Source organism: Stegodyphus dumicola, chromosome 10 (genome assembly GCF_044657685.1).
Source record: "Stegodyphus dumicola isolate Sdum_Otavi_A_Nest chromosome 10, ASM4465768v1".
Lineage (NCBI taxonomy): Eukaryota > Metazoa > Arthropoda > Arachnida > Araneae > Eresidae > Stegodyphus > Stegodyphus dumicola.
Window position 1 is genome coordinate 134,811,221 of NC_140777.1, and position 27,746 is coordinate 134,838,966.

The 27,746-nt window shown below is 31.6% G+C and overlaps 1 protein-coding gene across 1 annotated transcript in view; it reads right to left on the bottom strand.

Annotated features, from left to right (window-relative positions):
* Positions 1-26,752, bottom strand: part of LOC118192450 (plasma membrane calcium-transporting ATPase 3-like) — a 480,953-nt gene extending 454,201 nt beyond the window's left edge. The window contains exon 1 of the mRNA XM_085825569.1: positions 26,396-26,752. The gene's annotated coding sequence lies outside the window, so the exon portion shown is untranslated. The remainder of the gene's footprint in view (positions 1-26,395) is intronic.
* Positions 26,753-27,746: the final 994 nt, after the last annotated feature.

Genomic DNA, 27,746 nt, shown 5'->3' on the forward strand with positions numbered 1-27,746 from the left:
TCACATGATCGACTATAAATAGATCTTTAGCGAATTTCGCGAAGAGTCTGCAATTTTAAGCGTAAAAATCCCTGCAGCTTGAAATTCTGTCATTATGCTTATCAGTGTAAATACCATGCAGATTATAAGTTTTATAAGGATATAGAGACTCACCCTCTTTGTTAACATAAACTTACTGATGACTCCACAAAACTGAAGCGAATTGTCACTTTGTCTTGCAAAATGCAACAGAGACGTGGGAAGGGCGTAAACGACCCTTTATTAAAATCAATAAATAACAGAACGCGCTACTCTTGCTTACAGAACCAGCCATCATTTTTGGCATAACTAAAAAGTAAAGAATTTAACTTAACTAAATAAACCGTAAGTTAGCCAAAAGACTACATAGATAGAATGTGCGCAAATTGGGTCATATCTAAAGTCGGTATGACAAGCCTTATGGCCAGAATAATGCCGCAGATAAACTGCTATCGAGAGATCCAATTGGTAACATGACCTTCAGGAGGCGGAATAGGCTTTGATTCTGCAATCTAAAGCTCACCTTTAAATACCGTCGCTTTCTAACTCATCTGAATACGCGCGAAAAAAATTAGCATTCTGGCAGGAAAACGGAAAGCGAGAAAAACAGCAAAGATAATTAACATAAAATAACTGGTTAGTAAAGCTAAATAAATCGTTATAAGGATTTAAGAATGATGGCAGATTAATCATTTAAACTGGATTCGGTTTGTTAGCTAGTCACAGAAATAAACTACCAAAACACGACTCCATTTGTCAAAACACGACTTGAATTGCTAAATCTTAAGAAAACAATGAAGCACACATTTTCTTAGAGAAAAGTTCACAAGGGAAAAAAATTACCATTCATAAACGTGTTCTGAAAGTAACCCATTAGATATTATGGCTTCTATTACAAGTTTTGAAATTGTCCGAAAAGGTCAAAGCTAGATATTATTGCTGCTTGAAATTTAAGTCACGTGCCAAATAGATTGCAATGTCCGGCCGCGGGTGCAGCTGAATTCGCAATATTTTTATAGCTGCATGTGAAAAGAGTGAAATGTTATCTCGAAGGAAGGAACGCTTAGATGGCTTTGTTCCTCTCGCCAAGAATTTCTCCTCTTCATTGTCAGGTCTTTGGAAATTCTAACCTTCTACATATTCAACAGCTACAGACAAAGGAATGAGTCGCTTCCATTTTTCGTCTTCACTTCAGAATTAAAAGTTCAAACATTATACTCTTCCACCCAAGCTAACAATTCAAGACATTTTTGTTTTGTGAAGCCGAAGTCAGAAAATAGAAAACGGGAAATTTAAAATAGGAAAGAAAGAGATAAAATGGAAATTGAAAAAATGTAATAATAAGTAAAGAGTATAAAATTATCATTTTTTTATCTAGTTCCTAAGGTGGCAAGAGAAAATAGAATTCATTCCTCATATATAATGTAATAATTCAACCATAGAAGAAAGTGTTTGCTGCAATATACATGTATATATATTAATATAGTTATAATAAGTACTTTTATAAAAACAATGATGTCACTGCCATAATGTCAAAACGAAGACTTTTAAAGAGTAGAAGATTTGTTTGAAAATTTCTAAAAAATTATTTTCAAAATAAAATTTCTTGAAAATGCTTGAGAAAAGAGTTCTGAATTTTGCATAACTTTTTATAGTAATTTTCTTTTTTTCTTCCTCTTTTGGTAAATATATCATAAAGCACTGAGAAAATTCATTTAGTATTGACCTGGATTATTTAATTATAAAGACATTAGGATTTTTTTAAAGTAAGATGGATAAAAATTAGCAACGCCTTCACCAGGAATCGAACCGCGGACCTCTGTAATACACGTCCAGCGTGCAGACCACCACACCACGAAAAGACACGCGAAGAAGGTAGGAGAAATACCTTATATACTCCCCTTTTAAAGGGCGACTGGGGATTTTAGGGGACCCAATTGCCCAATCCTGAGTGTGGAGAATTATCATCCACCATCCTTTTAGTTCGAACGCCACTCTAGAGGCATTAGGATTTGTTTAATGCAAAAGTGATGAAAATTTAGCAACGCCTTCGCCGAGAATTGAACCGCGGATCTATGGAATACGCGCCCAGCGTGCAGACCACCCCACCACGAAGGTGAGAGAAATACCTTATATAATTACTGGAAGCTTATATTACCATTTGCCTCAGGGAAACTGTTATAATTTGTACGAAAAATTATGGGCTTTTGGATATCTCTGTCAACGCGGTAACATAGAGCAAACAGAGTTTTTCCATATTAATCATTCGACCACTGAGGTGAGGGTGGAATATATTTAAGAAAATGTAAGATTCAAGACTTTGAAGTAAACATATAGAAATATCTGATTATTATTAGTTATGAAAAGGAAAAAAGTATTATGTCCATTTTCGTGAAGTATGCATATTAAGATATCTTTCTGATTCCCACATACCATCAATTTTAATTAAATAGCTAAGAAAAGAGTAGTTGCATATAAGGTAATTAATTTTCAACCCGTTTATTGAAAAGCTAAAAATGTTTACCTTGTGGTTTAGAACGTATGAATATAAATTCATGCTTAGATTATAATAAAGAATTTAAAATGTTAACTTACGTCCCTACATTGGCAGCAACAAGAAGTTATCCATTGCTGGATATTTTAGACATTTGTTTTCTGAAGATTTTTGCGTAACTTTTATAAAAATTTAGGTTTCCTTTCCAGAAATGTAACAGTATTTAACAGTAAGGAAATGGAATAGCTGTTCGAAGGATATACAGGGAGCAAACGATTCTCGGATAGGAATCAGCCGGATCGTAGAATATTCGAGCCTCTTCACCGGAAGTTAAGCACGAGGTGGATCGTTTTATGCGTCCAAGCGTGATACTGACATTCGAAGATATCGCGGAATTCCTGCAGTGGAAGAAATCGTACTAAACACAGTAGGTGATAATCCTCCATCAAGCTCGAGAGTTGGAGGATGTGCATTGGATGTGAGCCATGCAGTTGTTTTGAGGACTTCACATGAAGAGGGAATGCACCCGTATCATTTACAGAGAATGCAAGCAATGATCTCTAACGATTACCTTCCACGTCTCAACTTTGCCCATTGGTGGACGAATGTGGTTCCAGCACAATGGAGCCCAACTCAAGTCAGCTGGAACATGCGGAATCACCTGGACGCTGTCTACAGCCATTATTGGATAGGACTACTTCTTTGGTCACCCGATCCATGCACCACCGCTGTGAATCTCGTATCACTGTTGCTGGCCGCTCTTCTGAACAACTATTGTAAACTGTTAACTTTTTGTGTTTACTTGTCTTTTCAGTTTACTGTGATTCATACTGTTTACTTGCTAGCACTTTAATGCGGCATTATAGCATACACATTCCTATACGAAATCGGCTTATTTAGGTCTTCTCTACCTGCCTTTAAATTTTTGACATATAGTTTTGAACTACCCTGTATATAAAGAAATACGAGAAGAAAATTAAGTTAAGGAATTTTAAAATTTATTTTAAAAGAACTTAAAAAGTATAAACCTGCGCTATCATTGCTAAGATTAAAAGTTTTAATTTAACAGAGAATATATAAATTAAAAATTATCTCCTAGGAAGTGTGAAGTATAATTTAGATAGTAAATGTGTATTATTGTGAAAATCAAAATTTGGTATTTGTATTTAATTAAACTGGAACAGGTAATAGTATGCTAAATGAATAAAAATTAAATTTAAATAATTAAAACAAGAGAATCGTTGTTGATTCCAAAGAAAAATTCCGACTTTCAAGGGAAACTGATATCTGTCTATACAAATCTCAAAAAATTTCATATCGCATTCCCTTTTTTCGCATTTCTGAACAAAATGTCTATTCAGTTTTAATTTTCTAATCAGTTTATAAAATTTTACTTTAAATCTTAAATAGTTTCAAATAGCTGAAAACATTCTCCGACGCAATGATAGACAAATAATTGCTATATTAGTATTAAAATTAAAAATAAGGATAAAGATGGTATTCATACAGAATAATACTTAAGAATAAGAATGAATGAAAAAGTATATGAAAAAATGAAATAAAAATTTAGCAGCAAATTAAATGAAAGAAATTTACAACAAAATTTAATAAACACTGATTTTTGCGTATTAATAGAATAAGTTAATTGTAAATTTTAGTTGCATTTTATCCTAACCTAAGGTAATTGAAAATTGCGCATTCACAGTTTGAACCCGGATCCTTCGGTATGGCAGCCAAAGTTATTAACTCATCCCGGTTTGGCAATGAAAATTATGTTTTTTAGTATAAAGGCTAAAGAAAACAAGATTATAAGAGTCATTCAGATAATCGTTATAAATAACTAAACCGCAACTCAGATAAACACTTAATTACATTTGTTGATGAACCATGCTGTTTGCTTAGAGTTAAGCTTGAACAAAATATTGAATTTAAAATACATTTTAAAGAAATGATGATATTTTATAAGAAGAAGCATTTCTTGTTCATTCATTTGGAGAAGAGTTTCGTGGAGTTTATTTCTGAATAAACAATTTTCACTGTTTCGTTTTAAATCAAACCTTAAATATATATGAAACACCAAGCTGCGTGAGCCTCAACATTTTTCCAAATAACCAAATCTAGTATGATTGCGATTTCAGCATCAAAAGTACTTTTTGCGCATTACTTTATAATACGCTATGAATTATTTACAAGTACGATTTGTGACTGATATATTTTCATAAACTTTGGCATTTCGGTTGGGAATTTTCCATCTGCAATGAGTAAATCTATATATATCCTGAGATTGGGAAATAATTTGTAGAGTTTATTTAACTAGTTATTTTATGTTCAGAATCTTTACTGTCACTTCTCACGTTCCATTTCCTGCCAGAAAGCAAATTAGCACGTGTATATATGAATGAAAATTTGAGAATGTTTAGATTGAACGTGTTCTGCCACATTGCTAGAATTCCTATTCTAAGATAAGAAATTCCTATCTTCGGCCCTGCATTATACTTACCGTTAAATTCATGCCGTTGAAAGTCTTACAACATATTTCACGATCAATTTACTTTGCATACCCTTTGGGTATTAGATATTTAGTTTTAGTTTTACATTTAAATTTCTGCTTTGAGTTCTTGCCCTAAATACTGGTTGGTTAGTAAGCATCAGGCGTGCCTTTTGTTCATTTATGACTTAGCGATACGTGGCTTAAAATCTTATTGAAGTTTGGTCACAGGTTGCATGAAGAGGGAATGCATCCGTATCACTTACAGAGAATGCAAGCAAAGACCCCTAACGATTACCTTCCACGTCTCAACTTTACCCATTGTTGGACGAATGTGGTTCCAGCACATTGGAGCCCCAACTCACTTCAGTTGGAACATCAGGAATCATTGCCTGCTTGTCTGTTGTTCCTGGACATGTGTTCGAAATGTTTGACGTCTTTCCTAATGTAACCCGATCCATGCGCTGTCGCTGTGAATCTTGTATCGCTGTTGCTAGCCGCTCTTTTGAGCAACTATTGTAACGGAAGACCAAACTAAACTAGACCAAACTAAACTAGACTTTATTAACGGAAAACCAAACTAAACTAAACTCAATAGTGCAAAAGCTCTAGTGGACCACGACCTGATTTCTTGACCTTTGGGTCCCGGAGAGCATCAGCATATGCCCTCGACAAGTGTCAGCTTGTCGCAGGACCCCCGGTGTTTAGTCCCCAAGGGAACTTGGTACTCATTTTATCGACACACTTAAGGGAAAAGACCGAGTGAACGTTGCTCAGCCAGGAGATCGAACCTCCGACCTGTGGTGCAGCTGTGCGACGCACTAGCCACAATGGAAGGCCAAATACCTTACAGATTTACTCATTGAGAACTACGAGAAATATTTGTCAACTTTGTTATTACAAAATCTTTCACAAACTCATTAACTTGCAGATCTAACACGTCAGAGGTTTAAGAAAATAATATAAATCAGAAAAACCAAACAGATCTTCACCACCAAACCAATACATCCACCAAACGATTAACAGACATTAATATTTAAGTTACTTACAAAGACGAGCACATGGATTTCAATTTATAGCAAAAATTTATTGCTTACCAATCATGCATTGTATTTAAAATTTTTAATTTAGATGTATTGAAAATAAATTTTATACAGTTACATAATAGGTAATTTATATGAATGTATAGGCGCAACACGCATGTTTTATTACAGCCACCCACGGTGCTATTCAATGAAATAGTTTAACACTCGAAATTGATCCAAAATAAAATTAATTAATTATTCTCTTTTAACTGGTTTTATATTTCACATGCTTCATAAGTTTTCAGTACTTCTGAACTTCATATTAATCATGCATCAAACTAGAACTGCATTGAGCCATTGATATTACCTTTTTATCATTAACAGAATCCCTCAATTAAAAGCTTTAAAAAACGTCTAGGTTTAATCGTTTTAAAAATTCCTACTTCTAACATTCCTGAAAAATGGCTAAATATCTTAACTTGATTACAAGTCTAGTAAGTCTCTCAATCTCGCGTTCATTATATAATTTGCGTTCTCGGAACGCCGCTGCAAACCTTGATCACACAGAAGTTATTAAACGTTGTGAAAAAACATAACATCATTTGACGTGGCGTTGTTTCGTTGCTATGCAACGAGTCGGAAAGAACTCGTGCATTTGACCTCCGTAATGTCATTGGCTGACATTTTTCTTTTCATCTTAAAGAAAACAAAACGTTTATGAAGTTCAAAACCCTTAATTCTTCAGGGATCTGAAGCATACTTTTATCGAAAATGGTTCCCTGTCCGTTCCTGGAATTTTAAAAATAGATCTCATCAATGTTATCGAGAAAATGTGGTACTTTTAAAGAAAAAACGCGTAACATAAGAATTTCAGACAGCGAAACGATTGCAATCTCATAAAGAAGTTTGAGACAGGAATATCATAATATGTAAATTATTTACGACAGGAAATCGAAACTAACATTTCTAAAGTGTCAGAACTAAAATATACGTTATAAGTTAAATATCAAAGATAGCCCTGTCTCTCGTTTATTTATTTTTAACTATTAGGATAACTTAAAGAAATTATAAAAATTTATCAAACAAAAATGGGAATTTCAATCTTTTATATTTTCTAAAATGTTTAAAAATAAGAGAACGTATTTTTAGAATTGATAAAAATATCAATTACAGATTGTATGAAAAAAACCGATAGAACATTGCTAGAAGTTCGAAATTCATTTACCATAAAATCATAATATCAAATAACACATCATATTAGATACTTTGTTTTGAAACGTCATGGCAACTTCAAAAAACATCATAATCATTAGAAAATGGAAACTTGTTTCAATTTTGCAAGAAGGTAAAATAAGTTTATCTAAAAAAAAAAAATAAATAAATAAAAAAATGCAAATTAATCTAATCTAATGTAGATTTGAGACATGATTTATCTACATTTTGTTATTCACTTTTCATATAAGAAAATTTAAAAATTCACAGCAATAGCTTGATTAAATTTATTTGGTATTCATCCATACGTTTTAACTTCGGTATCTATTCAAAGACCAAACCTGGTACAGCAGGCATTTCATAGTTAATGTACATCAGATTCTTCCACATGCAATTGTTCTTGTTTTATTATAGTTATTCTTAAAACAATTCTTTTGTTACTATTTTAAAGCTTTATAAAAAATTTTAAAGCTAGTTTTCAGCAATTTTTATTTCTGTAGTGCATTTTATGGGTAATCATTAAAACCTTTATACAGGTCGCCATTGTGTATGCGGGCTTTTGGGAAGTTGTCCCAAAAATGCATGTTCATCTTTATTTTGGAAACTGAATAAATATCCAATGTTATTGTTAATAATCCACGATTTATATGCATTACGTTAAAGAAATTTATCATTACGTTCGAAATATAAAGGCTAATGTTTTATCAAAATCCGTCAAACAGATAGATAGATTTAGATTCATTAGGTTACGAAAATGTCCATCAAGTCTATGTGGAAAAGATAGGAATATTTTCATGAAGGAGTTTCTAATGAAAACTGTCTCTTACTCACTTTCTACACGATAAAAACCGTGAAAACGTTCACGAAGCCAGCCTGTTAGCCGAGATTTGAGCTAGAGGCAAACTACCAGCGCATTACAATTTTGGCGGCTCAGTTGCTGGCTGTCGCTGAACAGACAGATTGGACTAACTGATAGCATTAAATAATTAATGCGTGATTCAATTCTCAATCCAACAAATTCTGTTTAATGAAAACCCACCATAAATAATATTTATGCCATAAAATTGGCAACAGTCAATGAACTGAAAGTAGGCATTAAAATGATCTCAAATAACACATAGAATGATTCGTGACGTTTTCCATTCCAGTGGTTTACGTTAACAGCAGCATCTAAAGCAGAACTGCTATCATTTCGAATACTTGTAATAATTTATTATAACTCTTGGAAATGTGTATTCCGCTTTAAGTCTGAGAAATGCCGAAGAAGATGAAATGTGCAATAATATATAAATGCCTATAGAAACCAGAGCTACGCGTCGCTCTGTGTGATGTAGCTATCCGTGTAGCTGGAGTAACAGAACCTATTCATTTGCTAATATATGTAGAAAATGAAACTTCCAAATATATTATTTCTTTCAGCGAGGTGTTGAAAAACGGAAACAGTTTTGCAATAGCCATTTGCTGTCTCAGTTAAAACATTTCGTATTTTTTGTACTATCGTTAAATTAAGATTTAATCATAAAAGTTACAACTGAAGCTTAAATTCAACTGATTTATTAAAAACATTCATCGTGTTTCAAGAGTAAATTTGGTAATGAGCGTTGCATGCACTTTTTAGCGAAAATAAATGTTAAGATGTATCCAAGATAAATGATTTACATGTTTTATCTCCCTTGTGATAATTAATGGGGATATTTTAGCAGTATCAACGCAAATATATATTTAAACTATAAATTTTAATTACTATATTAAGCTAAGTTTGTGGTTATATTATAGCAAGTACAACAGAGTGTAAAATGTAGCGTCTTGAGCTAAATTAAAACAAACATAATATATCATGGGCATTATTATTACATTTAAGGGATGTCAAGCATAATATATACCATATTTCCTCAGGTACGTTCCCCCCCCAGCTTTTTAGTTCTAGCTTCTGAAAATTTTCAAAATATTCGCGTAATGTTCCTCAATGAGCTCAGGGAACAAGCTGCTCTAAATTTTAAAATACAGAGTGTTTATAAAGTCTCTAAACATTTTTGCTTAAACTGGCTTTATTCTGAAATATATGTTATTTTCAGGAAAATGCAACATAATAGGATACTAAATTAGTACGGTTCAATATGGCCTCCCTGAGTATCTAGGCACAATTGCCACCATTCCAATACACTCCGAAACAGCTTATGTAAAGTTATTGGTATAATTTCATCTTCTGCAGTCATACTTCATTGTTTTACTTATTCAGTGCTACCAATCTTCACCGGGTACAGTTTGAACTTGACGAAAATCCCATACGAAAAAGTCTAGGGAAGTTAAGTCTGATGATTGTGGAGCCCCAAGCCGTTGAAAGCCTCGACCAGTCCACTAACCAGGAAAAGTTTCATTAAGATAATTACGCACAATAATTGCAAAATGGGGAGTTGTCCCACCCTGTTGGTAGACAACAGCTATCTGATACTAGCTGTGACTCAAGATTGTTGCAACATATCGAGATAAATGTCTCCAATGATGATCCTTTTTGCAAACATGAAAGGTCCATAGAGCTTAGTAATTCCAATCCGTACATTAACTTTACGCCTGTCTCTTTGAGATTCGTATAACACGTTTGGTTATTCATCAGTCCTCATTTGGCAACTATGCTAGCCGCTGAGATGGGATGTGGCTTCGTCGCTAAAGAGAATATTCTCCATTAAGTTCTTATTATCCACAGCTTCCAAAAAATAAGACATGACTTGCCGAGCTGCATAGTCCACGGCATCAAGCTTATGCACAGTTTGAATATGCTAATCATCCTTGTTTAAATGACAGCTTAGTTTTCCAAACAGTGGTATGCGAAATACTGAGTTCCCGGATGGTCTCCGTGTACATGCCTGGGGCTACGCGTAATCGCTCCTTGTATGATTTGCTAAACTTGTGGCTTTATAGAAAATCTCCCAGAATGGTCTTCATCTTCAACACTACTAGCTCGCTTGAATTTGTTTACCCAGGTTTTAATAGCTGTTCTGGTAGGGCCTTGTTGTCTAAATTTGCAGGGGAGGTCCTCCTGCACCTGTTGATATATTAATCTATGTGTACGGCCACTAACAATGACTATTCCGTCCTCTGTTTACAGCATTCTTTCAGATCACCTCCAAAGAAATTGGAATTACAACGTATTTCTCAAAAATGAATAGAGACTTATTATTATTCTTATTATTAAACATCCTGTAGATTCGTCCACGTAGAGACTGTTTCTGTCTTGCTAACAAGAACAAAGCCTAGCAAACTACCTTCGAAGGTCACGCAGAACCTTTCCTACTAACTGCTGAACATTATACTATCCTAATACGAGAAGTGATATTTCACAGTGAAACAAACACTAACTGACGTTCAGGCTGCGATTTTTCGGAGTCAACTGTATATGCACCTTCTTTAATTATTTACGAAAGATTTGAATCCAAATGAATAGCTCAAACAACAACAAACACAGCCGAGTTTAAAATTACAGTGAAGATGATTGAATCAAGATAATAATGAATAAGATAATTTATTAGAAATTGTAATGTTAATATGTATTCTTATTGGAACGTGCTTTTTTGTAAGTAATACTGTGATAATTATCTGTAGTTAATCCATGATTACTTTTCATTTATTATATTCATACTATAATCGCATTTTTTGTAAATTACATTATTCGCGTAATTTCCCTCCTTCCGATTTTCGGAAGATAAAGTTGCTGAAAAAAGGCAGGAAATAAACGAGTAAATATAGTATCTACGATATACAACGAACTCTGTCATGGCAATCATCTAGGAAACTGTCCAGGTTTTCTGAGAGCGTAAATGTCCACTGGTATTGAATATCATCCTTCTAAATTTGATACTTGCATCGACAACCAAAATCATCTAAAAAACTCGGTCAGTCGTCTTTCACGATATATGAGTGCAACATAAATGAAATTTTACATTTTGTTATTTTATTTAATGCTTTTAAAATATATAAATACTGTAATATACTACTATTACACACTGCTGAGCAGGCTCCCGGGCAGGGTATCCTTTAAACTGGGTTATCACAGCCTCATCGCAGTTTTCCTTAACGTAATTATACAGATGGTCTTGTACTTATGCAAAAGCAAGTGATTTCGACAAGTGATTAAAATTTAAGATATAAATAAAAATAAAAGAGTTTCTTAACTTTTTTATGCTCTCGTTGAGCTCGCACTCTATCAGTCTGCTGTGAACTTACTCATGCTAACCCACATCTTTTTATCTTTTCAGTTTCATTATTAATCATCATTTCCTTCGCACTTATTCCGAATACAATTTATAAGGTGTTTCTTCCGCCTTCCTAGCGTGCCTTCGTAGTGTAGTGGTTCTGCACCTGGGCCGGTTTTCCAGGCGTCCGGGGTTCGATTCCCGGGGAAGGCGATTGCTCATGTTTCATCTTGCCTGCTTCCAAAAATACCTAATTTCTCTACAAATTCAACAAATAAATTTCAAAAGTTTTAAAAGCAGCATAGCAGCAATGTTTAGAATTCTCGATGCAGCATTAAGTGCTGGTACACAGTTTTATTTATTTTCCAGTCCTTTCTCAGCTGATAATGTCAATATTCAGTTTTCTTAGTAAGACGGCTTACAAAACTCCTCTTTTCATTTCATTATTAATATTTTGGGTGTTATATTTGTTAATTAAATATAATTACAACTCTTCGCATTGACGCACATACAATTCAATTCAAGAACAAAATCATAAAGTACTTAAAAACATTATATCTTTAGAATTTCCGATAGAAAATACCGCTTTCTGGCGACAAAAATGTTTCATTCCGTATAGTGTTAATGGCCCACCAGCGGCCGAGCGGTATAATAGCTGAACACTGGTAGTTTCGACGTAAGTCTGAATCCAGGCGAACAGGCTCGTTGCACGGGCATTTTCGTGGTTTTTCCCTTGTGTAACGTGTATACGAGACAGTTTTCCTTAGAAATCAAAATGTATCCATCCATTTAGGTAGATAGCCTTAGTTTGCTTTGCTATAATAAAGTAGCCCAAACCCGTATAGTGTTACCAATAGTCGCTTTAAAATCTTTGAGTTTGTAAGTCAAAATTTCGTTATGGCTTTACAAAATATGAAATATAAAATTCGAAATTCAAAATTCCGGCGTCCGGGTGCGCTTTTTCGGGTGGAGGACTACGTTATTCAAATTTAAACTGCCTTATGTAGGGTCTTTTTTTCACACTGCGAGGACAATACATAAATACATGCATATTTCCTTTTATAATTTGTTTAAAAATAATACAGGGCGGTATTATTCAGTGGCAACAATTTGAAAATTCATGCATCATTTATAATGGGCGACGGAACGTCCCCTTTCGAGACAGATAGCCCATTCGGGCTAACGCTTTTTTGGGATAATTGAAAACTGTGAAACACAGATTGTGTACATTAAAAAGGAAAATCATAACAAATATCTAACCTTGGGAGGCGAATTTTTTAATATTTGAAACCATGCTTTATTGGTCTTATTATTTGAAACTTGGCGTCCTTGAAAACCCAAACTCTTACAATTTCATCTGAACTAAATACTTACAGCTGATCTCTCACGGAAACAATATAGTATTTCCTTGCTTACTTTGACTACGTCGAAGCATATAGGATTATGTACGAGTATTTAAGAAAAGGAAAGCTTGCTTAGAAAACTTCTGAGAGAAGCTGGCTGATCATTCGTTTTCTTCTTCTTAATTAAAGAGTCCAGTTACTTTTAGGTTCATTAAAGGTAATTCATGAAAAACTATTACTAAATTTATTTTCTTTTTTCTGAAGATAAAAATCATACAAATTTAAAGTTCATAAATACGATTCTTCCAAATGAAACAATAAAGATTTAATTTTAATAATTTTATATACAGAATGATATATTATAAACTGCAAATACGTAAGTAATTATTATGGGTAGTACCGTATCGCAAAGAAATATGCACTTGTACTAATTTTTACTTTTTCCCAAGCTATGTTTTTGGGTGCTTTCATGTGCACATTTAAAACTTTAGAATCTAAATTTTACACTTGGATTTCAATTTGGTTTATAAAAATGTACTATTTTCTAAGGCCAAGATAGGCAAAAATCGTAAAATGTTTCAAATTAAAGTTTGGTTTATTTTTTAAATGCCACATGATTACCTGTTAAGGATGGTTAGATATTTTTAACTCAACCGGATTACTGAATTTGGGTTCAAAACATAAACTATTAAGCTTTCCCAATATAAAAATTCAATTCACACAGAAAAATCGTTTTTGCTTCTCGTTAACATATGTGAATATTACGCGGGATACTTAAATATCCCATGAGCAGTCACTGCGAAATTTAAAAATCACATGTACCAGATATTATGCGATTTGAAGTGAATGCAAATCCGTGTAATGTACTATCAATATATTACTTGCATTAGTAGTACTTTCTTTTAATAATAGTAGTTCGTGTGTTTATCATACGTAATACGATTATTTATCATACGATTATTTAACATACCATTATTTATCATGCGTAATTTTTAGTTCCGAACGAAAGAAAACAATAGAACAATATATAGAAACGATTTCCTAAAGCGTATTCGTAATCACAAATGCTGCACAATTTAGAAATTAAATTCACTAAGTGTTATAAAATAGAAACTTAAGTGAATTAGAATTTTAATTATAATTCCTAAAATATTTAAATATTAGTCGTGACATTAAATTCAATTTAAATCTAATAGGCGAAGAATGTCTTCAATTTGCTGTCTTTGAAAAGTCCTTAACTGAAGTACATTATTTCTTAAAGCACCTCAGTAAGTAAAACATAATTTATAGGATCCCCCAAAAAAATAAACTACAGGATGAGCTACAGGTAGGCTAGAAACATAGCTATATGTTTGAAGTCAACTTCATACGCTGTAGACTGAAATGTTATACACTTGAATCTTAATTATTTCATTTAGCATGATTCACGTATCCGAGCTTATACCATATCCAAAATGGCTCTGAAAATGAAGCATCAAGGTACAGTCTAGGCGACTACGTAATAGAAAGATCGAGAAGCTGTTATTTTTAGCAACCAGAATGTTAATGAAGCAGTTTTGGAATCGATTTTTAAAAGTAGAATAAACGATTGCTTACAAAAGAACTTATTGCTTAAAAAAAGAACTGGAAGAGATTCGAGGATCGAGTTCTGAAGAATGAGCATCTGCTTCGGTGCTTTTGTGCTTTTCGATATGTGTGAAGTAAATACGAGCCAGGCTTTCTTAGAGCGTCTTCTGCGAAGGAAGCTCTAAAGTGGTTCAAGCGTTTTTGTTGTTGTCTTGCCTGTGTACTTCATGGAAGAATGGTTGCTATAGCCTTAAGGAGGTTGGACTTCTACATCCATCCCAGTTTTGAGGGAGAACTCCGCGGGTTGAGGTCCGAGGGTCTTACACTCTTCCCCGTTACCACCAAACCACACGAGAGGACTTTTCACTGTCCATATACTATTTAGAGAACCACCATATCGCGGAGTCACTATTCAATTACAAACATCTATGCCTTCTCCGGGATTGGAATTCGGGCCCTTCGATGCCACAATAGGCTCCCCTAAAAACAATGCCGTCTGGATGGCATATCGGCAAAGCATCATACGTACTTTGCTAATGTTTAATTAATTCAAAACCTGAAAGCAGTTGAACCTGAACATCCTGAAAGCAGCTTTAGGAATGACTCTAAAAGCATTCGAAACGACAACCAGTTTGAGATAATAAAAGGAATGTGGTAGGTACTTTTGTGCATCATTCGTCAGTTTGAAGACATTTTTACTTCAACGGCATCGTTTCACTTTCCCTAGCCTTAATAGAATCATTATACTATGCGATCAAAGATGTAACCTTGATTTGTTTTGATTTTTAGGTCAATAAAATGTTAATTATCTTAATATGAAAAGGCATAAATATTTAAGTACTATAAAATAATCAATAATCCACGCAAAAACATTAATGATTTTACTAGCCTAATTAATTATGATGTGTTCGGAAACATGCATGTATATGAAAATTATTACAGTATTATTATTTGTTTCTTATATTTTATAAAACTTCCTTTTGATAATGACTTTGAATTTCAGTGATTATTCTTTGTTTATTCTCTTTAAAATGATGTTTTAGGATTTTTAATGGGAATTATCATTTTAGGCAATTTTTTATAATCTCTCTCACCTTCATTAAATAAGAAGACGTTTCACTCATAAACCCTCGATTTTTCATTTCAGTCGTATGTTAATATATGTTGTTTAAACCGAATTCACATTTTCCGTTAGAATTATCGAAATTTTTATGTTTTAATGATAAAATAAGAAACTTATTCTAGAAACGTTCCCATTGTTTAATAAAATGGCTTTCTTGTGCTTAAATTAAACACATATTGTTTCATTAGCTTTCGTTTAATAATGTAGCAATTCATTATTCAAAAACTTATAATGAAAAGGAAAAACTAACCCACTAAAATTATAAAAAAAGGAATTATGAGCACTGCTTGCATAAAACTTCGAACTGGTGAACTCTTTTCATCCATTAATAAAGTATGAATAATGGAATAAATAAAAAAATCATTTAAGAGCCGCAAGAACACTCATAGCTACATTATTAAGATACAAATCTCATCACCATTATTTTTTCTTCTCTAAAGCTAGAAAAAGAAAATGTAACAATGGTTTAAGGAACGATGCCAAGTATCTTTATATCGACGGATAGTTATAAAAGAAACAAACGAGCACGGCACAAAAATTATTCTAGGAGAAACATCCTTTCAGTTAATGTAGCAGAAATGGCAGACATGATTGTCTATTCGTATTTGATGACTGAATCTTTTTTCTTACTCTTAATTCATTTTGCTGCATTCGTTTTTGTTTGTGGCTTTGGTTAGACATTTACTATATCGGAATTTTGCCAAATGCTGTTTAAGCTCTTAAAGAGCTTTGGACTTCAATATAGAAGTGAAGTTTATTGACTTCTTAATTCAAATCCATCGATGTAGAATAGTCAAATTTGCGATGCTGCATGTTTTGGAAATGTGTACTTAACCGAATTTAATTAAAATGAAACACTGCATTATTTCGAAATTATCTCTTGTATTTTTACCCTTAAAATAATTTTTCTTTCATATGAGCTTTTATACAATACTTCGTTTGTTAGAAGAAATTGACTAGCTTATATGCATTAAAACAAAGATTAGCAAGCATACATTCACTTAATTATATTAAAACAAATAATAAGCTTTCTTCTTTTGCATATTATCCTAAGAGCAGTAGTTATTAGTGATTACAGTAGTCATTAGTTTAGCACAAGTGAACAAAAATATATTACATTTTTATAAACAATATAGGCAAAGAAAATAATTTTTATAAAACCTCAACATATCATTTCTACGCGTGACTAGTCTAGAGTATAGGACATTATTTGTTTTGAGATAATACGAGTATAATGAACCCAGTATTATTTGGCAAATAAATTGAAAGAATGTATTAAAATATTCCTTAAGTATTTTCTTACAAAAACGAAAATGTTAGGTTTTTCTCTTTGACAACAGGCTTTCACGGTAATTTAACATGCTAGAAAACATTTTATGCGAAACAGTCAGTCATTCCTCTGCAGAGAGTGATGGACCGTTAGCATATAAACAGAAAGTCTCATGCTAGTTCTTGTAAAAAGTTCAACGCAATCGCGATTCATTGAAGAAACATCTACATGTTCGAACTTGTCAACCGCAGAGCTAGTTTCTCTGTTAGTGTTTATACAGGGACAGAAAATTTATAGGTGTATAGGACAGCGGATCATCGTTAGATTTATTAAGTGCCATTCCGTTTTAGATTTATTGGAGACTTAAGAATTATATTGAAGGTGAGTATCTTTGTCAGTGTATGGTTGGCGCAAACTTTTAAAGGACTCCTGGTGATAGCTGAAAATGAACCACATCAACCAAGAGCCTCAACGGATGAAGACAAGCTAATAGCTGTTGAATGCATTACTTCAGATCGAGCGGATACCCACGTATTGATAAACCTCTAGTGAACTTAAAATAAATATTTATAGTATGGCAGCAAGTATCGATTTTGGAAATATTTATAGTATACTGCAATATTTATAGTTTGAGAGCAAAGATCGTCGTAAATTTAGCAAAATAAGCTCCAAATGGGTTTCCAGCCTTTTGATGCTTGAATGGAAAGAAAGAAAGCTGGTTTAAGTCACATAATTTCTGCAGCGTTATCAAAGGGTAAAAACAATGTTTTACATTCTGTAATGACGGAAGTGACGTTCGACTCGAAAACTGGCAGTGGGAACTGGAGGAGTGGAGCCGAACGAAGGCTAGAAACTTACAACCTGACCGGCAAGCATGTCGTGCGTGAGATTTTAGCAGGTAAAAATGTATTTGCAAGAAGTGTGCATAAAAGTGCACAATAGAGTTCTTTATTTGGTGTTCAGGTATTATAAAAATGTAAATATATGTAACAAAGTGGTATACTGAATATTCCATCGAATCAGTTTCCATCTATCGAGTTCCAGACTCGAGAGGGAGAGTCATAGGAACTTTATTTATCTTGAATTAAGAAACTCCCTGAGCCCCGAAACAAGTTACTGCAGTAGTGGGAGATTAGAAACGTATAGCTGTTAATTTCCTGTTTGCATTTGAAATGTATACATTCAATTCTACTATATAATTTCTCGTTGTGTCAAACTCAAAGATATCCAAAAGGTTCACGTATATACAAATATGCAAACGAAACTTATGAATAATTAAAACGTTAAACGCGACCGTCTAAATGGTTGTAAAATGCATGTAATTAATACTTCATTCAAAAAATTGAGAAATTTTAGAAGTAATAAAAAAATTCTAATCTAAATGCAGCCTCCAGAAAACTATGCCTATTGGTATATAATTATAAAGAAAACTTAAAACTGATGTACTGATACATTGCTCAGTAAAAATACCTGACGGGCACTATAATATTAACAAGAAATATTTTTCCCTGGAAAGTTTTTGTTTCGGAAATATTCGAGTTTAATAAAATTCATATACATGGAGGCATTTAAATATGCCTTCTATGTCTTAAATTAGCTTCTAAAAAGCAGCACATTCGGAAAATGGTAAATCGATTTCATTGACAATAAACTTACAAAATTCAGAATTCGTTTTGTAATTATTTTCGTATTTAATACAAAATTATGATAAAAATAACATATATAGTCCTCATAATTGCAAACATATGTATAAATATTTTTTTCACATTTATGAATTTCAATCGTATCTCATCAGAATACAAGACAATCTGCGTATTACTTTCGGAATATCAGCATTATGTGTTTCAGTGAAGAATTGTAATTCCTACTGTTTGAAAAGATTTCTACGTTTGCCAGCTCGCCATCAGAGTAACTAATAAAACATATACTTAATTAATACTTTACTAAACCGCGTGAAGCCACTCAATCACGTGATGTAAGTTGGTACATCCCATTACTGACTCCTAATGCTTGCAGAACCTTAGTAAATTAGTTCGACGAAATTCGAAGACGCTCTTAACTTTTACCAGAGTACAAAAACAAAACCCTTTTAAGATTGCACCAAAACTCATCAAAGCGAAGGTTTGTTAATATTTTTCACTCTTGTAAAGCTTTCTACTTAAACAGCAAAAGATGGAAGATTTCAAACGAAATGCGATATAAGTCCAAAAATAATTGCAAATGAAAGAACTAGATAGAAAACGAGTAGTATTTATTTTGCAGCTTTACGTTAGCTTACACGTTTTTACAATTATTTCTTAAACTTAAATTTTAAAAATTGGTTTTCGAATATTAAATTTAATATGAATTTGTCCAATATTTTATATGTTTTTCGTAGTAAAACTCTCTGCATTTTAAAAGATTCCTTTAACTAGCATTTTAGAAATAAATTCAATTTTAGCATTATAAGATCTAACTTATTTTAGGAAGTTAATATAATGCTTATGCTTCGAATATTTTCTTCGTCACGAAATGACTCAACGAATTTAGCATAATCATGTGCAGTTATTAACACTTTTTCTCTTGTAAAATTAGTATTATTAAAGTAATAGTAGCACTAATACTTTTTAGAATGATTAAAATATTTTAAATTAAGGTATAATAATATTTCTGTATGTCTTAAAGTACAAAAAACGTTTCTGAAACCAATGCCAATTTGAACTTAATGTTTTCGTTACTTAAAAAGTAAAAGGTATTGTGGTAATCTCTCCTTAAGAAGACCACTTACGGTAGTGATCAACATTTCTTGGAACATAATTAAATAAGGTGGATGTAATACCAAAACATACAAAGGGGCAAAAATTATTACTATTAGTGGTATTAGATCTAGAAGACTTGTAGTTATATTTTAGAAGCCATCATCTTTCACAAAACTTCATAGTTGTCTGGAATTTCATGAAATTGTTTTCATGTATGTTTCATTGTATTTGAATTCGTTTTCATGAAACATTGAAGAGCAAAACAAGGAATATGGAGTTCGCAGGAAAGTATCCGAAGTAATTGTATTAGAAATTTAATTAAAAAAATTAAATAAATAAAAAATCTCAGTTAACTGCAAAATTCATTCTTTTTACCAGACGTTTATTAGGACTGATAATTCCTTTTTATTTATTACCATCTATGAGCTTTGAGGAATAGATTTTGTGATCTTTTTGAAAAGCACAGAATAAAGTCCTAAGAGTAAGAGAATTTTACGTAGAATTAATAAATTCATTTCTAGTCAAACATTTATTTATCAAAAACAAAAATAGACGAAAATTTATTTAAAGTCAACGATGGTTAAGTAATAAAACTTCGTTATCAATGCTGGAAAATTATCACGAAGTATTACATCATGAATTAGAGATTTAAACAGATGCACTTTTATTTTACAGTGAAAAAAGGTCTGTTAGCAAATAGTAACATTATTAAAAAATCCCCAGGTCAAATCTTTATATCTAATTCATATAAAGACTATAAATGAGCAAGATGTGATAAGGTGTTTAATAAATTTGCATCTGATGAAAAGAAAAGTTGAAAAAGTTAATTGTTCTTTCCTTATTTTGTGGAGGTGGCACTAAATCAAAGTGTTTCGCGAAAATTAAAAAAAAAAAAAAAATTCTAACTTGTCATCGCAAAGTATTCGTCTTTTCCTCACACCGATGCTTTATTTAGTTATCAAACCATTCCAATTATTACAACTTTTTCCGCCATCTGTAGTCATTTTGTTTTACTGTTTTAATATAAGAATTCATCATTTCATCCTAACACCGAAAAGAAAAATGAACCTGCACGTGATTAGAAGAAATATATCACAACCTGCACTTTGGAAACGAATATTTTATCCAGAAAAAAGCATTTTGTTTCGTGAAGCTGCTGTCTGTCTGCAATGAAAAGATTCCCACGATATAACATAAAATAAAATATGTAGAAGATAGTATCTAGATCTCAAGTGTTATCCAGTTATTTATTTTAAGCTTTTCGTGTTAATGTTTCATCATCGTTTAATTATATTTTAAAAGCTCAGTGTTCTTAATTTCGACAACAGATTAATATTCTACTATTGGAAATTTATGAAAATGTTATAAGTTACAAAGAACCGACATTTTGCTTTATAGGCCCTAATTTAATTTTACAGAAGTTGTGACGAAAAGTTCCAAAAGTTTATTGCGTGATAAAGTGATTCTTACTGAGTCTTGCATTAACCTGTTTATACTTGTAGATTGTCTAGCAATCTTTTTCTTGTAATACTGTTAGAATTAAAATTATAATAGCTAAATTTTCCCAAAGGATTGAGAAGAATTCATTTTAGACAAAACGTCGCAAGTATAAAAAGTATTTTCGAAATAAATCGAAGTTTATCTATAAAGTTTATTGGAATCATAAAACCAGAAACACTGAAGTTAATTTATAGGAAATTAATACTACTTTTAAATAATATGTATCCGTATAAAATTAAAATTTTATATGAATACATATTATTAAAACGTATTTTGTGTTTTCATGTAGAATTAATTTTTTCTGTTTATAATTAAATTTAATTGAATTTTTTATTCGCTTTTGGAAAACATTTTAAATATTTTTTTCTTATACAGTAGAAGCTTAAAGTTTTATTTTTATGAAATTACTTTCTTCATCGAGTAATAATATAAAGTTTATTTTTCTGAACTGCTTATAATACAAGATGGGCTGTATATAGGTAATGCTTTTAGGCGCTTTAAAATATTGAAATTAGTTATGAATTAAATGCCGTTCTGTAAAATGTAATTAATATGAATATTACGTGCCGTGTTGACTTAGCAACTTTCTAGCTTCTAAACAGAAGCAAAAAATATCGTAAAGAAAATATTATAAAAATATCTCTTATAATATTTATTCATAACACTTTAAGGTTTCTTTCATAAAACAAATCTCTAAGAAAACGCGCTTTTAAAATTATTGAAGATTTTATACTTCTAATGTAATTAATTAACGTAATGATGTGGAACATAATTTTTTAAATTAAGGCTGATCAAGGTCTATTTGTCCAAAATCCTTAGAATAACCCTCTCCTTTGCCACCAGTTTCTTTTTAAAGAGCTTTCCGATTCCATGAATTTTAAATACCCAATACATGCGGCATACAGGCTAAAGTCACAAACATCCAGACTTTGTCCATGATACGGGCTGAGTTTAACGTTCTGACAGTAATAATCCTACTATCTAAACGATTGTGATCTTGATCATAAAAGAACATTTGGTCGGGAGTGATCTCAATGTCACAATATACAATGTGCTCTGAGGATTACGAATAAGTAATAGTCATTAAAAGTACTAGATTGAAAGTTGAATTCACATCTTAAAGCTACTTATTATCTTACTCTAAATATTTATCTTTTGTATCATGCATATCTATTACGTAATAAAGCTATGATTAAAGAAAATTCCCATATTATCTTTTGATTAAATTTAATCAGAATATAATATGACAACTTTAATTTCATTTATAGAGTATCAAATAATATTTTGAACTATTTATTATGTTCATTTGTTTCGACTTTATTGCATGTGTACGTAAAACAAATTTCTGTTTAACTGTTCCATATATTTGCATATTCCTATTTTAAGAAGTAACAGAAATTTGAAATATGGAAAGAAAACAATTTAAATTTAAATAAATCGAAGGTTTTTGAGAATTTTAATATGAAATGGATTGATTTCTATATAATAAAGTCTTAAATTTATCATTTTAGCCATAGTTTACAAAAAATACTGTAAATCTGAAATGATCTACAATTATATGTGAATAATGAAGTTTTTCTTAAGTTTATCATTATCGCCGTAGTTTAATAAATCAAAGTTTTACTATGAAAATTTGAAATGATCTACAATTACATGTGAACAACAAATTATTTCTTAAATTTTCCATCATTGCCACAATCTAATAAACAAAAGGTTTACTGTGCCAGTTTGAAATTATCTACAATTACATGTGAACAATTGTGAATAAAACGTTAAGAAATTAAATTTTTGTTTATAAAAATACATTGGCGTCAACGTAGACTGTAATTTTAATATATTGTTAATAATCCTTTATATTTATTAATACTCTGTGATAAACTTACTTTTATCTTATTAATTATAATTATTCTCATCCAGTGTGTTCAAAATCGTACTTAATTTACATTACACACATACAATTTAATATTATTATACTGAATATACTCTGAATTTTTTAAATGTTTTACAAATATCATAGAAGTGAAGCTTGTCTGGCTCGTCTTCACAAAGTAAAATAGTATACAAATGTAGTTTCAGATATAATGAATAATGAATAATGAACATACCTTTTAAATTCAAACTAATGAAGTAGAAGTTAAGTCATTGAATGAAAAAAAGATTCTTTTATTGTTTTGCATGATGATTTTTATGAGAATAAAATATGTTATGTAGTATGAAGATTTGTTTCAAAAAAATAAATGAGTTTATGAAATGGAAAAACTTACAAAATCTCTATTTCATTAAAATAAACTTTTCAAACTGCATTCCACTAAACTTGATAAATTGAAATTCTAATAACTGCAATTATTTCAGCGTTTACCTGCTAATGTATGAAACTGGAAAACGTTATAAGAAATATTATCTAAATTAATTATATTTACAATATTTCAAAATATACCTTTAACTTAGCTGCTACTTAAGTGGAATTTAAGAGTTTCTATGGAGGTGTGGTGTAAATAACTTTTAAAATAATTTAATTCCACAAAAATGTAATATGTTTTTATGAATATATTACACATTTATTACTTATCGTTAATTACTATTTTGGAGCATTTATAGTGTTTATAAAGTTTCTCAATTTATAAATCACAGAAGCAAAAATTCAGTATAAGTTTAATTATTTGTCAGTTATTTAATTTTACTTAACGATTAGGCTTATGATTGTAATTTATAACTGAATTAATTAGTAAAATAATATGTACAAGTTAAAGAAATGTGTTCCAAATGTAAATATATGAAACTTGTAATTGTCAAATACGTTCTTACGTTCGCAAATAGCAATGGATTACGTGCAAATGAAAAAATGATAAATCTTTAATTTTATTCGGCAGTTGAAGATTCATTAAGTTATAAATATCTGTAGCATACATTTACGCAAATTTGTTCTATTCTTTAATGTGGATTTAAAATATGCAGATTTAAAAGAAGAAAATTAAATTAATTATAATTTGAAAAAAGTATCGTTAGGAAGTTATTTAAGAACATGATGTTAGTTCTCATAAAATACTAATTTATTTATTTTATTTTGTATGTTTATTATGGTTGCAAATTAACTTTTTAAAAAATAATGGAAATTGTTTTGCAATAAAGTTATTATTAGAAGAGAGATATTTTGTAATAAAGTGATATTTTTGTGACAATTATTTAAATAAAGAGAAGCACCAAAATTCCTAGTTTTGTTTTAGTAAGTTAGAGGTAATGATATCTTTACGCTTCTTTCATTCACTAGCTTTTAAAAATACTCTATAAACTCTCGTGAATGAAAGACACGTAAGATACCATTACCTTTACTTATTATGTAAACGTTATGCACAATGAGAAATGAAAAAACGTTTTACTAGTGTGTATTCTACATGTTATTAAAGTAAGTTTTCTTTAAAATTTGTTCTCTTTCTGTTGACAATTATTTTATGCTATTAGGATATCTTTTTGTAACTGGGAAATATTACTTTTAAAAATAAACGCAGTAACTTCTTCGAAGAATTCTGAAATATTCTGGGTTAATGCAATAAGATACTATTTCATTTATAACTCAGCTATGGCGAATACATAATAAAACGTATTATTATTTCTTTCAATGACAAAATGTTTTATAATATGAAGAAATATGCATAAATCATGAAAATGTAGAATAACGTATGTATCCGGTTTACTAAATGGCTTTTTACTAGTACATAATGTAAGTGTTTTAAATTACGTAAAATTTATCATTTAAGAACTATTTGTTACTATTAGATAATATACTGTTAATATAAGTAACTGAGTTCTTGATAATACATTCTTTTTATCATCTGGACTTGTTTCATATGAACGCATTATTCTTTCTTTCATTGAAAATTTTTTTAAAAATGAAGAAATATGCATAAATTATTAAAATGTGCAGTAACTCCGTGTAACTTTATTACTAAACGGTTTTTAACAGTGTTTTAAGAGAATTAAAGATAGTTAAAAAAATTTATTATTCCTGAAGCATTATATGTGCAATGCTCTATTCTGCCGTTCTTACATAATAGGCTATTAACATAAGTAACAAAGTTCGTGATAACACATTCTTTTTATCATTATAACATATTTCATACGAAGGCATTATCCTTTCTTGCAGCGAAAAAATGTTTTATTAAAAATGAAGAAATATGCATAAATTATTAATATGTACAATATCTCCGTGTAACTGATTTTGGCTAACGGCTTGTTAACAGTACTTTAAGCACTTTAAAGATTATTAAAAAGAATTTATTATTCATGAAGTCTTATATTTGCTACGTTGTATTCTATCGTTATTAGATAATAGACAATTAGGATAAGTAGCAAAGTTCATGAAAATACATTCTTTCTATCATCTGTGCATAATGTATATGACATTTTAAATCTACTCTATTTCTTTAAGACACTTGACATTTTTTTTCAATTTTTTTTTTATTTTAGTATATTAAGATGTACATTAATATCTGTGTAAATTATATAACTGTTTTAATATTTTAGGTTCTTTGTAGATGAGCTTCATGAATATATATAAATTGCAATCACTTATAAACCTTTATAATCAGAATAAAAAATGGATTGTGACTTTAATAAAAATGAAAAAGTATTTTTAAGAAATTCATTAGATTTTTTAAAGAAATTTATATTTAACTAAGGATTTAATTTAAATTCATATGAGACTAAAATACAATAACTCAAACTGTGCGCCTGTATTTTGAATCTTTCCTCAATCCAGATATCCTAAAGGAAAAACCAAATTACCAGGCGTACCTCTAAGCAGTCGAAAAGTGGTGAAGTAATCGCCACTAGAAAAGGAAATATTTACACAACCTCTTCAGAAAACATTTAAATGTTAGGCAACGAGAGACAGCTGGAAATAAGTTCATATTTAACGCGAAGGAAACTAGTATGGAAACAGACAAAATTGAAAGCTCTTGAAATCTTAAAAACTCTAAATACTGCAAACTACTACACTAAATATAGCAAAAGTTCTCGGGGGGGGGATGCTGGAATGTCGCCAGGTGAGAAAAACGTTTTTAGCTTTATTTCTAAATTTATAATCAAAGTTTTGAATTAATTGATTTTTTACAGAATTTGGTTTTAAGAAAACCAGCGGAGAAAAAACAATATGAAATGTCCTTGGATAATGACTTCTTGCAGCACATGTCGTGTGTGCGTACTGTGTACTTAAGGATGAATTATCGTGAAGCCATCCAATTTAAATGTTTGTAGCAGTTCTCTTAAAGAGAATGAATATCAATGCTTAGAAAAGTTTGATCGAGGAGTTTATCCATTGAATAGATTCGTCCACCCCGTATCGTAAGGGTTAACGAGACCACCCCAAGAAAATAAATGTTGAGGATGCACACTGAGTCTCATGAGTGGATGAAACCAAATAAGGACTTACCTCTTCTGTTAGTGTCCTCTGATTCAAAGGTTTGGAGTATCGAAATAGGTGGAGGAGGAGGGGGTGAATCTGCTCACAGGACCCTCTGAGGGGGGGCCACCGTGGATTCCATGCACCCTCCTAGTCAGCGGATGAGGTGCCGATGGAGCATCGTCGTTTCCGCCTTCTGTCGTCTGTCGAGGTAGAAGATCCACCCCATACCTCGCATTCTTGCACTAATGATGCTTTTTGTCCCTTTATTTTTCTCGTTCTGGGCTTTCGGTAGGGAATCCCGAATGTCCTGTTATTGAAGGGAAATAGAGGCTGTGTGTAGACCACGTACCATGGCCCTCTCGCACCCTGTAAATGACCGCGGTGGGGCGGACGTGGTACGCATGCGCCGCTCGATAGCTTCTCTTCCTCTCTTTCATTCCGATGGGACACGGGCAATGTCAATGACGTCATGCGCACATCTGCAGTCGCAAGGCGCCTTTTGATCGAGACCCCCGAATCCTAGTCTCCCCCTACCCCCTTTCGCACTGTCTCCTGAAACACCCGCCCGGTTCCAAAAAATCCGGCAACGTTCTCCGGATCGTGGAATCAAAGGAAGGTTTTCCTAACTTCGGAAGGACTCTTTATTTTTTTGCTTTACCTATTTGTGCATATGTAAATAGATAGCAATCTGTTTTGCAAAATAGTGGGATAGCTAAAGGTCGAAGAGGGCAGCAGCGCCTAGCATCACGTGACTCACCGGATATCCTGCTTTTGTTACGTTAGGTATATCCAATACTTTTTGAGCTGGAGTAGCGCGGTCGATGGATCCCTTAAGTGCACACCTTGTTGCACTTTGGTGAATATAATCACTTTTGCCAAGGCATGTCTAATTTCATTAATACCCGAGAAAATGTCGTTGTGTTACGCATGGAAATCTATCCTTATTTTTAGCCAAGGATTATTAAACATATCTGAGTTAAATTTATTACAATTTGGAATTTTAATTATGTCGCGTTTAAAGCAAGTAAAACAAAATTAAAAAGTGAAATACGTTTAACATTATAATTCAATTTGCACGGAGATTTCAGTACTACAAATTCCAATTATGACTTGCGGTTATAGTAATCTTTCCGAATAGCTAAAATTAAGGTAATTGAAAAAACTATATTTTATCTAAAAGCTTCTGATTTCAATTTAATACCTCAAAGAAGAATTTACCACTGAAACATTTATCTACATATAACTGGAAGCGTTAAAAAAATAAAATAGAAAAATATTAAAAGAGCTCACTTATTTTTAACTAAATCTTTATTGTTAAAAAAATGCACACTCCATCCAAAAAATATCTCAGTTTTGAATGCTCCACTATTTGTTTTTG